Here is a 16,309-nt window from a genome sequence, read left to right as displayed (position 1 = left end):
TATTGCTAACAGGCTTCGGATGTGCCTAAATCACAAGAAACACTGAGCTTGGGGCGTGACTGCCCTCAGCATTCCTTCTGGGCAGCAGATGCAGCTTGTCAGTTTGCCAACATCCTGCTTTTATGAGAACAGTGTGCTGTTTACTCACATAGCCTCCAGTGTTATACTGAGTTGATCACGACCCTCTCTTTCTCAGCCTGTAACACCTGATAGACTCACTAGCAAAATGAGAGGGAGATGACTGAAAGTGGAATTGGTGAACTTGAACCTAGATCAACAGAAACTATCCAATTTGAACAAGAGAGAAAAGCATTGAAAAAAATGAACAACACCTCTCCCTAGGGTATTGTGGTAAAATGCTGAAAGGTCTAATCTTTATGTCATCAGAGTCCCAGAAGAAGACAAGAAAGGAAGGGTAATTTGGAAAAAAAAATTATATATATGTTATAAATATATAAATATATATAAATACACACAAACACACACACACACACACGAGTAAGCAGATTGAATCAGTAATAAAAATTTGCCCATCAAGGAAAAGCTCAGGGCTGGATGGACTCACAAGTGAATTCTACCAAACATTTAAAGAAGAGTAGATACCAATTCTTCTCAAACTGTTCCAAAAAGTTAAAGAGGGAATACTTTCATACATATTTTATGAGGCCAGTATTACCCCGATACCAAAACCAGATGAGGACACTATAGGGAAAAACAAACAAACAAACTATAGGCCAATATTCCTGATGAACATTGATGCCCAATCCTCAGAAAAATACTAGCAAACCAAATTTAGCAACGTATTTAAAGAATCATTCACCATAATCAAGTGGGATTGATCCCTGGGATGCAAGTGTGCTTTAACATACATAAATCAATAAATGTGATACATCGCATTAACAGAATGTAAGATAAAACCATATTATTATCTCAATAAACACAAAAAAAGCATTTGACAAAACTCAATATCCTTTCATGATAGACACTCTCAGATTAGGTATACAAGGAATATACCTTAGCACAATAAAGGCCCTATATGGCAAGCCCACAGCTAGCATTATACTTAATGATGAATAATTGAAAGCTATTTTTCTAAGGCCAGGAAAAGACATCTTAATAGGAAAGGAAGAAATGAAATTGTTTTGTTAATGACATGATTTTATATATAGAAAACCCTAAAACAACCTTGTCCAACCTGTTGCCTGCAGGCTGCATGAGGCCCAGGATGGCTTTGAATGTGGCATAACACAAATTGGTAAACTTTCTTAAAACATTATGAGACATTTTCGGCAATTTTTGTTTTTTAGTTCGTCAACTATCACTATAACTCATAAATGGGATTTTTTTTTCCTCAATTCTAGCCCATAATGGATACCAAGATATGAGGCATAAAGTTCTCTAACAATTCATATTCAACTTATTCCTAGCACTTTGGTTTGCAAGTCAAAGGTGAAACTTGAGCCAACTTGGAGTGCCACCGGCTGAATAGTAATTGGTCTCAAGTCAAGAGTTGAAAGTTTAGCCAATTACTTTGAGTTAAGGTTGATTAAGTTTCCTGCCAATCATGTAATAATTCTGGGACTGCTATCATGATTCTAGATACCGAGTAAATAGACTAATCTGTTTAAACATTTTTCAAAGATTAAGTTTGGGCAAGATGGGTATACACTTACATACACAGGTTTATGTGTGTTCAGTTAGCGAATATGCAGAGAAATAAAATTTCATTCAAGAGCAACACTCATTTTTATGTAACCAATGTAGGAGGTGGCATAATATTTTTTAAGTATTTATAGTGGAACGGATATGGTTTGAAAACCGCCTCTGCCACCTTACCAACTGTGATATTTTATATAACTATTTAACTTCTTAAACTTCTGTTTTCTAATTTGTAAAATTTTAAGGGGTTATTCTGAAGAGGAATAGCATATAAGGAAGGCACATGTGATGCATGCCTTGACATTTTTCTCTCAGGTTCTTCCATGTAGTAGGAAACAGTATTAGTCTGTTTGCATTGCTATAAAGGGATACCTGAGGCACAGTAATTTATAAAGAGGTTTGGCCAGGCTTAGTGGGTCATACTCGTAATCTCAGCACTTCAGGAGGTCTTGAAGTGGGAGAATGACTTGAGCTTGGGTGGTTCAGGCTGCAGTGAGCTGTCAAGAACAGACTGGGTTAGTAGACCCTCTCTCTACATAAAAAAATGAGAGAGAGAGAGAGAGAGAGAGAGAGACATTTATTTGGCTCACAAATCTGCAGGGTGTACAAGAAGCGTGGTGCCAGCATCTGCTCAGCTTCTGATGAGGGCTTCAGGAAGCTTTTACTCATGGAGTAAGGCAAGGGGAACCAGCATGTCACATGATGAGAAAGGAAGCATGAGAGAGAAGTGCCAGACTCTTCAACAACCAGGTATCATGTGAACCAACAGAGTGAGAACTCACTCATTAACAGGAGGAGGGCACCAAGTCATTCATGAGAGACCTTCCCTGCTGACCCAAACACCACCCCACCAGTCCCCACCTCCAACGCTGAGGAACACATCCCAACATGAGATTTGGAGGGGACAAACATCCAAACTGTATCAGAAAGTTGGCTGTCAGTCGTTCTGACCTCACTGAGTTAGGACTCTTTGATCAGAGGAGGATAAGGGGTTTTTTATTCTCTTTCTTGACCTCTCATACTTACTGAGAACATGCTAATTTTTTTGATCTTCTTAATAATGTGTGTAAGAGTAAGGTCTAGAGCCCAAGATTTGATCTCTGATTCTACTCACCGTTCTCTCTGACACTTAAATCAATACTTTAACCACTTTTATTTATTTATTTTGAGATGGAGTCTTGCACTGTCATCCCGGCTGGAGTGCAGTGGTGTAATCTCGGCTCACTGCAACCTCCGCCTCCCGGGTTGAAGTGATTCTCCTGCTTCAGCCTCCCAAGTAGCTGGGATTACACACGCCCACCACCACACCCAGCTAATTTTTTGTATTTTTTAGTACAGACAAATTTCACTATGTTGGTCAGGCTGGTCTCAAACTCCTGACCTCATGATCCGCCCACCTCGGCCTCCCAAAGTGCTAGGATTACAGGTGTGAGCCACCATGCCCGGCCACTTTAACTAGTTTTAAAACAATTGTTACTTCAGCATAAATTCTACCTATCATAGAAATAAGGATGCAGTTTATAGGGAGTGTCTACGTTATTTTCCTCCTTGTTTTCATTGTATTTTATGTTTTCCTTGCTCAGACCAGACTCGTGCAATCTTTAGCTCTCAACTCATAAGTGAACACCTATTACTGGATTTAATTGAAGTGATGATACACAGGTGTTTTATGTATTTTTTCAGAATTTCTGATGTCACTCTGTGGGTATTCCTTATTGATTTAGCAGATCCATCAGTTGGCTCTGAGGCTTGGACTTTTAAGATGCCAGTTCTGGATTTCCCAGATCTTTCAGGGACTGTGTAGATAGTGAATATTTTCATGAATAATATTAAGATGTCGTATGTACATAAAAATTAGCACAGAACAAGCTTAGCTTCTTTCGGAAATAGCAGCAGGATGAACTAACAACATTTATTGAGTGTCTAAAATGTTTAGACAGAGTTCTAAAACGCTCCTATAAGGTTTTCCCAACTTAATACCCGGTACTGTGAAAATGATGAGAAGCATCTTTATCCACTCATTGATTGACGGGCATTTGGGCTGGTTTCACAGTTTTCCAACTGTGAATTGTGCTGCTATAAACATGCATGTGGAAGTATTTTTTTCATATAATGACTTCTTTTCCTCTGGGTAGATACCCAATAGTGGGATTGCTGGATCAATGGTAAGTCTACTTTTACTTCTTTAAGGAATTTCTTCACTGTTTTTCATTTGTATATCTTTTTTTGAGAACAGTCTATTCATGTCCTTAGCCTACTTTTTGATGGGACTGTTTGTTGCTTTTTTCTTGCTAATTTTGTTTGAGTTTCTTCTAGATTTTGGATATTAGTCCTTTGTCAGATGTATAGTTTGTGAATATTTTCTCCCACTCTGTGGGTTGTCTGTTTACTCTGCTGACTGTTCCTTTTGTTGTGCAGAGGCTCTTCAGTTTAATTAATGCCCACTTATTTATCTTTGTTTTTGTTGCATTTGCTTTTGGGTTCTTGGTCATGAAGTCTTTGCCTAAGCCAATGTCTCGAAGAGTTTTTCCGAGGTTATCTTCTAGAATTTTCATAGTTTTAGATCTTAGATTTAAGTCCTTGATGTATCTTAAGCTGATATTTGTGTTAAGGTGAGAGATGAGGATCCAGTTTAATTCTCCTACATGTGGCTTGCCAAGTATTCCCAAAATGGTCATGTGTATATATATGACAAAATACTACTCAGTCATAAAAAGGAACGAGTTAATGACACTCACAGTCACCTGGATGAAATTGAACACTATGATTCTAAGTAAAGTAACTTAGGAATGGAAAACCAAACATTGTATTTCTCATTCATAAGTGGGAGCTAAGCTATGAGGATGCAAAGGCATAAGAATGATACAATGGACTTTGGGGACTCAGCAGAAAGGGTGAGAGGGGGATGACAGATAAAAGACTACAAATTGGGTTCAGTGTATACTGCTTGGGTGATGGGTGCACCAAAATCTCACAAATCACCATAAAAGAACTTACTCATGTAACCAAATACCACCTGTTCCCCAAAAACCTATGGAAATAAAAAATACAATAAAATAAAATGAATAAAAGTAAGCACTGTGCCAAAAAAAAAGGAATATGATCAGAAATCATAGTGTTATTATGCTACCTTTCATGGCAAAAGGGATTTGGCAAATATATTAACGTTACAAATCAGTTTACTTTGAGTTAATTAAACAGGAGATTATCAGGGCGAGCTTAATCTAATCACATGAGCCATTTAATACCATAATACATATCTTTTTCTGTCTGGTGAAAGAAGAGAAAGTCAGAGAGAATCAAAGAATGTGAAGAGGGACCTCATATAAGGAGGTCTAGGAGCCTAGAGTGATCTTCAGCCAACAGTCAAAAAGATAACTGGGACAACCACAAGGAACTGACTCCTATAAGATAAATGAGCCCGGAAAAGGACTCCAAGCTTCAGATGAAAATGTAGTTGGCTGACACTTTGATTTCAGTCTGGTGAAACCCTAAGCAGAGAATCCAAGTAAGTCCCCCTGAACTTCTCACCTAAAGAACAATGAGTTAATAAATAAGGGTTATGATAAGTCATGAAATGTGTGGTAATTTATTACAAAACAATATATAATGATACAGATACCTATTTGGTAGCCAGATATTATCCTAAGTATTTTCCACATGGCATTTAATTTAATTAACACAGCAACTCCATAAAAGACAGATCCTTTTAACTATTTTGCAGGTGGTAAACTGAGGCTCAGGTAATTTATGTGATTTGTCTAAGGTCCCATAGGCTATAAGTAGCAGAGCCCAGATTGAGGAGTGCTTGGCTGTTCATGCAAATACAAGCAGCTCTTATTAAACTATTCTCGGAAGTCTGTCAGAATAGCCAGCAAGGATACCAACTATCTAGGAAAAGTCACTCCAAAGGAGTGACCCAAAGAAACACATTTTAACCTGAACTGCCTGCCTGGTAATACACTGAAGGCAAATCAGCCCCAAAGACTAAAATAGTTAATTTTCTGTGATCCCTCCCTGTTTTATTTAATATAATACGACCTTAACCTAGTCTTGATATTTGATTTCTGAACAATGAGTCAAGAGAGTTGCCTTCTCTATGTAGTGGTACTTTATTGTTGTCAAAGACTTGCCCTTTGGTGCTTCATATTTTGCTTTACCTACATGGAATATTGCTAATTTAGGTGACAGCCTAACTATTTATAGTTCAATGCACCCACCAAATTCCCTTTACCCTTCAAATTAACTAAAAAGAAACAACTTCCTACTTTTTACACCACATAAAATTCATATTTTGCTTTAAATGTAATTTTCCAGCAGAGAGCCTAGTGGAGTTCACTTAAAACTAACCAAATTAGCTGTTAAATTGTCCATTTGATCACCAGGGTCATAGGCATAGTATTTGACCGAGTTATGACAATGCTCAGAAATGGAAAATACAGTCAAAGGTCATCATTTAGTCCAAAAACAATTCAACAGTTGTTTTTATAGATTTTCATATGATAATATTGTTTCACTTTCTAGTACCCATATTTGATTTCATTTACAAATAAAATACTACCCACTCTATGAATCATGCTTTTATCTCAAATATATCTAGAGTGAATCTCTATGATTTTAACAATACAGAAATGCACATTTTAAAAAGATTTTAACATTTATTGTAAATAATTTAAGACAACTTTTAGATATATCATGTGTTTAACTAAATTTTCATGATCCAGGTGGCCCAAATTAGTCTTTTTTATAAATTCTTTTTTGAGTTGAAATTATTCTTTCACACCTAAAGAACTCTATCTGATACTCTAGAAAGAAATATTCAATTGAATTTCACAACGTAGAACATTTCCTGCCTTCTCCATTGTAGATTGTGATGAATAAATTAATATGTGCTTACTAAAAATAAATGATATAATTTAAGGAAACATATTATTTTGAGTCCTGATTCAAAGAAAAAACCAAATATTTAAAATTTATTTAAAATTTGTGTTGTTTATTTATATAATTATAACACCTTCAAAATCAATAATGATTTTCTTCATTTAGCATTTAAACATAAGTATTTTCTCATATTACTATAGTTGCCATATGTATCACTCTATGGCTATATAATTTCCAACATGTGCTTTTACTGGAATTCATTAATAATTTCATTATTTTTAGGTATTTAGATCATGGACCATTTTCCCTTACTACCATGATACCTGTTTAAATTGACAAATCATAGTTGTATAGATTTACGGGGTAAAATGTGATGCTTTGATATATGTATATGATATAGTTTGATTAAATCAAGCTGCTTAACATATCCATCACCTATCATTTTTAATAATGAGACATTTGAAATGTATTCTCTTAGTTATTTTGAAATACATAATACATTATTATTGACTGTAGTCACGCTGGTGTGCAATGAATCTCAAGATGAATATTTCCACGAATATTAAAAAAAAATTCTTCCATTTTGAAATGTCACTTTTCATTAATTGTGACTCTGATACTTCTCAGCTTGACATCTCCACTTATGCAATAAACAAAATTCATTGTACACTTTATCTTCTAGGGACTTGACATGTGCAAGCCCTTCACTTTCATTTTTTTTTTTCTAAGCCAGCTCTCTCAATCCCCTCATACCAGTGCCTCAGCATCCAGTGATTAAATCCCAGCATTTCTAGCACAGTCTATCTCCATCACAATGTTTCCTGTTTTGCAGTATAACTGGTGATTAACTTTAATTACAATCATGACCACTCTATAGCAGAGGCCAAAATGATGATTACACATCATGTTTCATATTTTTCAGTCAGATGAAGCTTCAGCAAAGCTACCCTGCTAAAATAACAAATTTGCATATCATTATATAGAGTTCAAATGAACTTATTTTATCCACTCCCACCCATTAGTCATCTTATTACAGTTTAGAAAATATATTGACTCTGAACCATGAGTCTGTAGGTAAAGGTAACAGTTATAATGATGAAAAAAAAATTTCTCAGGTTAATCTGTATTTTTCCTGATTTAATTGATTATATCACTCATAGGCCATCAAGACATCATTAGAAACTTTTCTACTGAACATAGTATTGGAAGTTCTGGCCAGAGCAATCAGCCAAAAGAAGGAAATAAAGGGTATTCGAATAGGAAGAGAGGAAGTCAAACTGTCTCTGTCTGCAGATGACACGATTGTATATTTTGAAAACCCCATTGTCTCAGCCCAATATCTCCTTAAGCTGATAAGCAACTTCAGCAAAGTCTCAGGATACAAAATCCATGTGCAAAAGTCACAGGCATTTCTATACACCAATAACAGACAAACAGAAAGCCAAATCATGAGTGAACTCCCATTCACAATTGCTACTAAGAGAATGAAATACCTAGAAATACAACTTACAAGGGATGTGAAGGACCTCTTCAAGGAGAACTACAAATTACTGCTCAAGGAAATAAGAGAGGACACAAACAAATGGGAAAACATTCCATGCTCATGTATAGGAAGAATCAATATCATGAAAACAGCCATACTGCCCAAAGTAATTTATAGATTCAATGCCATCACCATCAAGCTACCACTGACTTCCTTCACAGAATTGGAAAAAACTACTTTGAACCAAAAAAGAGCCTGCATAGCCAATCCTAGGCAAGAAGAACAAAGTTGGCGGCATCATGCTACCTGACTTCAAATCAAACTATACTACAAGTCTACAGTAACCAAAACAGCATGGTACTGGTACCAAAACAGATATATAGACCAATGGAACAGAACAGAAACCTCAGAAATCACACCCACATCTACAAACATCTGATCTTTGACAAACCTGACACAAACAAGCAATGGGGAAAAGATTCTCTATTTAATACATGTTGTTGGGAAAACCGGCTAGCCATATGCAGAAAACTGAAACTGGACCCCTTCCTTACACCTTATACAAAAACGTAAGACCTAGGACCATAAAAATCCTAGAAGAAAACTTGGGCAATACCATTCAAGACATAGGCATGGGCAAAGACTTCACGTCTAAAACACCAAAAGCAATGAAAACAGAAGCCAAAATTGACAAATGGGATCTAATTAAACTAAAAAGCTTCTGCACAGCAAAAGAAATTATCATCAGAGTGAACAGGCAACCCACAGAATGTGAGAAAACTTTTGCAATCTATCCATCTGACAAAGGGCTAATATCCAGAATCTACAAAGAACTTAAACAAATTTACAAGGAAAAAACCAAACAACCCCATCAAAAAGTGGGCAAAGGATATGAACAGACACTTCTCAAAAGAAGACACTTATGCAGCCAACAGACACATGAAAAAATGGTCATCATCACTTCTCATCAGAGAAATGCAAATCAAAACCACAATGAGATACCATCACACGCCAGTTAGAATGGTGATCATTCAAAAGTCAGGAAACAGCAGATGCTGGAGAGGATGTGGAGAAACAGGAATGCTTTTACACTGTTGGTGGGAGTCTAAATTAGTTCAACCATTGTGGAAGACAGTGTGGCGATTCCTCAAGGATCTAGAACTAGAAATACCATTTGACCAGCAATCCTATTACTGCCTATATACCCAAAGGATTATAAATCATTCTACTATAAAGACACATACATACATATGTTTATTGCAGCACTATTCACAATAGCAAAGACTTGGAACCAACCCAAATGTCCCTCAATAATGGACTGGATAAAGAAAATGTGGCACATATACACCATGGAATACTATGCAGCCATAAAAAGGGATGAGTTCATGTCCTTTGCAGGGACATGGATGAAGCTGGAAACCATCATTCTCAGCAAACTTTACAGAAAACCAAACACCACATGTTCTCTCTCACTCATAAGTGGGAGTTGAACAATGAGAACACATGGACAGAGGGAGGGGAACATCACACACGGTGGCCTGTCAGGGGGTGGGGGGGCTAGGGGAGGGATAACATTACGAGAAATACCTAATGTAGGTGACAGATTGATAGATGCAGCAAACCACCATGGCACATGTATACCTATGTAACAAACCAGCATATTCTGCACATGTACCCCGGAACTAAAAGTAAAATTTAAAAAAAGATTTATTTAAGTGAACCCAGTAATAACTATTATAATTTACTGAATATGTGCTATTAGTGTAGGACTATGCTGAGTTTAACATATTATCCTATTGAACTTTTACAAAAAGACTCTGAACTGAGTCTTAGAAAAGCTGGGCAACTGACTGTGGTCATTTTGTTGGCCAGTAGCAGAGCCCAGATCTAACCTCAGATTTATATTACCTCCTGAGCCAAGGCTCTAAACCTGCGGTTTCATATAGAAATATCTTTGAGGGGTGCTTTACAGAGATGGCTATATCTTGTTATACATAGAGTATGAAGGTCATACCATTGTGTATTTACTCACTCACTCACACACCTCACAAACTATTTAAGGAGGGCTCACCATTTCACAAGCACTAAGTATCATTTGTAACTTCATTCAATGTTGAAGTTCCTGCTTTACTGTTACATAAGGAGGCAATTCAAATGACTTGACAAGGGTTTGCACATTTTCTCTTTGGGACATGAGAGAAGTCTTTTGTACAGAGGCTTTGAAATCAAAGGTTACTTTCCCAGGGAAGGAGCATAACAGATATGAGAGTTATGCTCATATCTCAGAGTAAGACGTATTGAGTCTGGAATACTCTGAAGCTTGAGCCCTATCAGAGAAAGTTCTACTCACAGAAGGCTGGAGATTTCCAAGAAAACAAAACAAAACTATGTCTAAACATGAAGGTGGAAGTTTTGTGGCTGCAATGCAATTACTCACAAAAGTGGGGGTGCAGCAGCCTAACACGTTGCAGAAGTTGGGGATACTCACATGCTATCTGCACTGGGGAATCAGGGAGGGTGATAAATGTGGTAAGAGAGAAGTTGAAAGAAAGAGCTAAAACCAGACCACTTGGCCAGATGCCCACTCCAGATCTCTAATTGTCTTTAATAGGAAAAAGAAAATTGTATATTTACTATATCATAAATCTGAAGAAGAAACGGTTACAAATTCTGCCCCCCAACCTCTTTTTTCCCATTAGAAAGGTTCAAGTTTCAGAGTATGTAGAATATTTATCAAGGTTTTAGTCTTATGGTTTCCCAAGAACTCTAAGGAAATACACATGTAAAAGTAAAAGAAAGTAGTAACATTAGAGAAAAGGATACAGAGGGAGAAATTACACGTGTGTTTTAGAATCTTATGACCCCATTAAATACTTCATTGATTCCGATTGTCTATCCCTATAAACTCTTAAACGAAAACAAATCAAACATATTCAGATATTTATAACTTTTCAAAATCTCAATACTAATAATATTTTGTTCACTTTTTACAAAACAACTTCATTTATATTCAAGAGATTTTATATGTTTATTGTGAAAAAATTAAGGTTAAGGACAGATTTATAAAAGATAAGGAAGAGACTTCTCTATATTCTAGCCAACAATTCGTCATTTTGGATAATAAATCCAGAAAGCAACACAGTTGTTTTCTAGTTTATGGGTGATAATTAAATTTATCTCACCTGCTAGTGAAGCTTCACTCTTTTCAATTATTTATAGTCCTTTTGCATTTCATATATGCAAACTGTCAATTTTATTGATCAAGATGATTGTGTGGATTTTTTTACCCTTTGACTTGATAGATTTCCTCATTTTGAACCATCTTTCATACCCATTGCCTATTTATGTCATGTATATTGTGCTAGGTACTAAAGATTCAACGGTGCATATTCATTCTATCAGTAAATCTTAGTTCTTGGAACAAAGAACTAAGATTTTGAAACTTAGTTCAAAAGTGCCAGTTTCAAAATCTATCCCAAATCAGACCATGTTTCGCCATCTCCACTACTAAAAGCATAGTGTAAAGCACTATCATCTGTTGATTAAACTACTGCAGGAGTCTCCCAACCAGTCTCCCTCCTTCGCTCTTGTTCATTTGGTGATGGACCAACCATCAAAATGGGTAATTATAAAATTACATTTCCCAAAAGAAATGATCCCAATCTTTATCCCATTCCTATTTTACTCACATGAAAATTTACTCATCTCTAAAAGCCTTGCCTTCCCAGAAAAATAGAGAGAAGGTGGAGGTATAAATAAAAGATTCCACCATACCTTTTATCTAGGGTAGTGTATCTACCCTAGAGATTTACATAAAATGGGCAAGTCCCGTGTCTTTTCCCTGAGAAATTCTGTTCTAAGTTGAAGGACAAATGGTTGACTCACATAGGAAAGTGCTGTCCAATTTTCTCAGTAAAACCTTCTGCTTCTTTAGGTTACATAGAAACATGTTTAATAATGATAATGATAATAATTTACAAGGAGACCTTAGCCTCTCACAGATACCATGGAATTCCAAATGTTCCTATAGATGATAAATTGCACTAATTAAGATGATCTTCTCTCTCAACATAAAATATAATGATTTATATCCCAATAAAGCAAGAATACTTAATTCCCTGGGATAATTGCATGAGATTTCTGAAAACTTTAATGCCTTGCCCTCTTGTTCTATTCATCTCAGAATTGTTTTTGTTTTCATTTTACTTATAGAGGTTTATACTCAAGTTAGTTTTCATCTCAATGGACCTACTTCATTTTTTTTCAGACTCGCCAAGCTGCTACTGTTAGGTTTGCTCATATGAATCCTATGGCGTCGGAATGACTGCTGTGTTAAAAATGATTGCATTCAAACACATCCATGGTGCAAAAGTTCTCATATATATAGAAGGTAGCCAGTTACATACCATTAAGGTGACTAGAGCAGCCTTCTTACCTTTCTGTTACGTTACCTTCCTGAATATAGGTGAACACAGGTAAGTACAGAATACTACGCTCATTCTTGCTTTTGCAAATGTTTCCTTTCTGCATATGCTCAGCTTAGATGTCACATTACTTACACTCAAATATCTTAAATAGCAAATAACTTTCTTTCAGTGTCAGCAAAAATTTTTAATAGTCTTCTTAACTACAGAATTAAAAAAGTATCACCTTCCAGGAATTTAAGTAAAGTTCAAATAAAGTAAAATTACTAGTCTTTTTTTTTTTTTTTTTTTTTTTTTGAGACGGAGTCTCGCTCTGTCGCCCAGGCTGGAAAGCAGTGGCCGGATCTCAGCTCACTGCAAGCTCCGCCTCCCGGGTTCCCGCCATTCTCCTGCCTCAGCCTCCCGAGTAGCTGGGACTACAGGCGCCCACAACCGCGCCCGGCTAATTTTTTGTATTTTTAGTAGAGACGAGGTTTCACCGTGGTCTCGATCTCCTGACCTTGTGATCCGCCCGCCTCGGCCTCCCAAAGTGCTGGGATTACAGGCGTGAGCCACCGCGCCCGGCCAACTAGTCTTGTGTTTAAAATAAAGTGATATGTCTCTTAGCCTTTTGCAGTATAGATCATTGAGACAGCATCCTTTCACTTGATGTTGTGGAATTCATACTTGCTAAAAATGTTTCCTACAAATATTTAGAGTTTCCTACAAATATTTAGACAGTTTGCCTGCACTTATTAGCATACACCCCTGATGAAAAGGGGAAGGCTAGGCTTGAAAAGACAGGGTTAAACCAAGTTGAATCAGAATGACATTGTAAGAAGCATCACATTTTGCTCTTTAGCATGAGGAAAAATTCATAAGTTGAGTGCCTATGCAGTTAAATAAATCTAAACTAATTGTAATCACCATACTATACTCATATTACCACTGGAGACGTCAAGTTTAGTTGCACAAATTTAGAGTGCTGGGATCCTTTTAGAGAAGCCCACACACCAACAGCGCTTATTTGACAGTAAGTCATTAGAGGTCTACTGGTCATTTAAAAGTAGATGTATTTTTCATTTGCATAGCTGTCTGGGTATGCTCCTCCAGTAATATACCGCCTGGGTGACTGCATTTGCAAATGTGTTAGAATATTCAGTTAATGTATGCTATCCTAAACATAGATGGGAGAAAAAGCCCAGGCTGTTTTTAAACCTAATAGACTTTGAAAACCTGGAATATAATTTGAAGCTGAAGCCTCCAGGGATGTGAGTTCTGCAGCAGCCAGTTGCAAATAGTTTTTTCTTGCAGAAATATTCCACAAGAATAGCTGCAGTGCAAATACTGGTCTGTCAGAAAGTCAAAAACTGTGTCAAGAAGTGATTTCAAGGAAGTAGAATATGAGTTAAGTGTGAGGCTTAGAATCAGACCCGATTTCTGATCCGGGATCCACTGTTTATTAGCCAGGGACATTTTTTAACCTTGCTGAGTCTCAGTGTTCTTATATGTAAAATGGGAATGATAATGTCAGTTTCATAAGGTTGTCTTAAAGATTAAATAAGATAATATGAACACAGCATGCTGTGCTGAATAAATGTTCCTGCTGCAATTGATTGTTGTTGTGATTGAAGCTACCTGGGTTTCCTTAAAGGCTATTCATCTATTAAATCATCTTTTGAGGTCTCAGAGAGGAACTTTTCTCTGCAATGGAAAAGTGATGCCTGCTTAATTATCTCTGTGGCAGAGCTCCTCCTACCAAGAGGAAGCAAGAGAGCATTGTCCCCAAGGATCAGGGTTATACTCAAGGCCATATGCTTGAACCTGAGCTCCCGCTCTTCCTCTCCACAAGTGCTAGTACACGTTCCTGCTCTGCTGCAGGAACTCCCAGAGACAGGATGGTCCACTCCATAGCAGAGAAGATTCCATGCCAAGTTGGCTGGATCTCTGGAGGATAATGCTCATATATTACTCACACGGTCACCTCCCCAAAATGAAGCCTGTTTCGAGAAAGCTGGGTTGGGTGGGCTCTCTTTTTCCTCTCTATTTCCGATACTCCTGCCTCTTCTCAGATTTAGTGCTAACCCAGTCTACAATGACAGTATTTTCTGATACCAAGAATAATTTTAGTTCAGGGACTCTGTTGCCCTTACCTGCTGCTTAGCATTGGTTAGCATCACCCTGTCCTGCCTCAATACATTTTTCCTAACTTTAATCTTAGTATCTCAGTTTCTTCTCTTCCAGGAGGACCCTGTGCTCCAAATGCAAATTGGCATTCCCTCTGTTCAGAACTGTGCACATCAAGATAGAAAAGCTGTTTCACAAAGACATAGAAAATGGGCTCCGAGTTGACATTCTGCATCAACCTCTATTTTATACGTTGAAACCTCTAGCATAATTTTCATGTTCTGATTCATCAGTTATCCTTCTACATTATTTCACCTAATTGCCAAATAAGTATTATGTGTGGGAAATATTATCATCTCTATTTGATATGTAAGGAAGTTGAAGCACAGTTCAGTTACATTCCTAAGGTCATCTAACTAATAAGTGAGAGAGCTAGGAGCTAAGCTCAGTTATTATAAATCCAGCAATTATTCTTCAGAAACACAGAACCCTATTTTTTCTTTGGTCATTTTAGTAGTAGTCTATACATATGAAATACACTTGCCTATTTTTTATTAAATCATTTTAAGATAACTTTTTAAAAGCAGACTGCATTGCTGTAACAGCTTTGTGTCAACATTAATTGAATATAAAACAAAGTGATTTGAATAGGTTAAGTATCCCTAATCAGAAAATCCAAAATCTGAAATGCTTAAATGAGCATTTTCTTTGAGCATCATCTCAGAAGGTTTCAGAGTTTTGAGCATTTTTGATTTTGGGTTTTCAGATTAGGGCTGCTGAATATAATGCAGATATCCTCAAATCTGAAAAAAAAAAAAAAATCCAAAGTTTAAAACACTTCTAGTCCCAAAAATTTCAAATAAGGGATACTCAACCGGTATTACTACAGACAAATTTGAAAAAATAACATCACAATACTTATTCCCATCAAGTACTACTTAATGTAAGCCTAATGTTCTTTGTTCTGCTTAAGAATTACTTGCTCCAAATTTCTGGTGCTTCTTACGCCAGAGTCTGAGACTCACTCTACTTGAATATCAAGCAGTCTTCTAAATGCTTCCCCTGGCCTCAATGTTCTCCATCTGCCAAGAACTTGCAAATGGCAGACTTATGGGTTTAGAGCTAATAAGAAAAAAATGTCATTTTTAGCTTTCCTGTTTTGCTGATCAATACAACATACTAGAAAGAATATGAATTTGGAGCCTGACAGATATGGGTTCATAATTTACTCTTCACAAACTCTGACACATTACTTAAATTCTTTGAGTATAGTTTTCCCATTTGTAAAATAATTAAGGTAAGTCACTCAACTGAAAACTTACTGTTCTAGAAATGAAACACTTGCCTGTTTGACTCCAAGGCCAGTGCTCAGTCCACCAAACCATGCTGCCTCTGGGGATTTCTCTCTGGCTCTTGTGCTCTAATTTTCAAAAATAAAGTTATGAGGTGGCAATTCAAAGTCCGCCACGGCCCTTGTCCTGGGAATCATGGCCCTTTAAATGTCTCAGATCAAGAATTCTACTTCTTGATTTAGAGTATGAAATACTGAATATGCATATTTTCTTTGTGAAAGGAGTCACATATATCCTCAGATTTTCAAAGGAATCCTTGCCAAAAAATATTAAGAATAATTTCCTTGTAATCTAAAATATCTCCTGACTTTCAATAGTGAATAACTTATGCCTGACAGGGGAAGCTCCTTGTAGTTCTTGGTTTTGGTGCTAGTATCCCATGACCCTGATATCCTGATAACCTG

General features: G+C 36.7%; 1 long non-coding RNA gene across 1 annotated transcript in view; it reads right to left on the bottom strand.

Annotated features, from left to right (window-relative positions):
- Nucleotides 1–16,309, bottom strand: part of LOC103878252 — a 165,265-nt gene that overhangs the window by 114,369 nt on the left and 34,587 nt on the right. The gene's annotated exons all lie outside the window — the stretch shown is intronic.

Source organism: Papio anubis, chromosome 13 (genome assembly GCF_008728515.1).
Source record: "Papio anubis isolate 15944 chromosome 13, Panubis1.0, whole genome shotgun sequence".
In the NCBI taxonomy this organism is placed as follows: Eukaryota; Metazoa; Chordata; class Mammalia; order Primates; family Cercopithecidae; genus Papio; species Papio anubis.
Note: the sequence above shows the minus strand (reverse complement) of the source record. Positions and strands in the feature narration are given on the sequence as shown.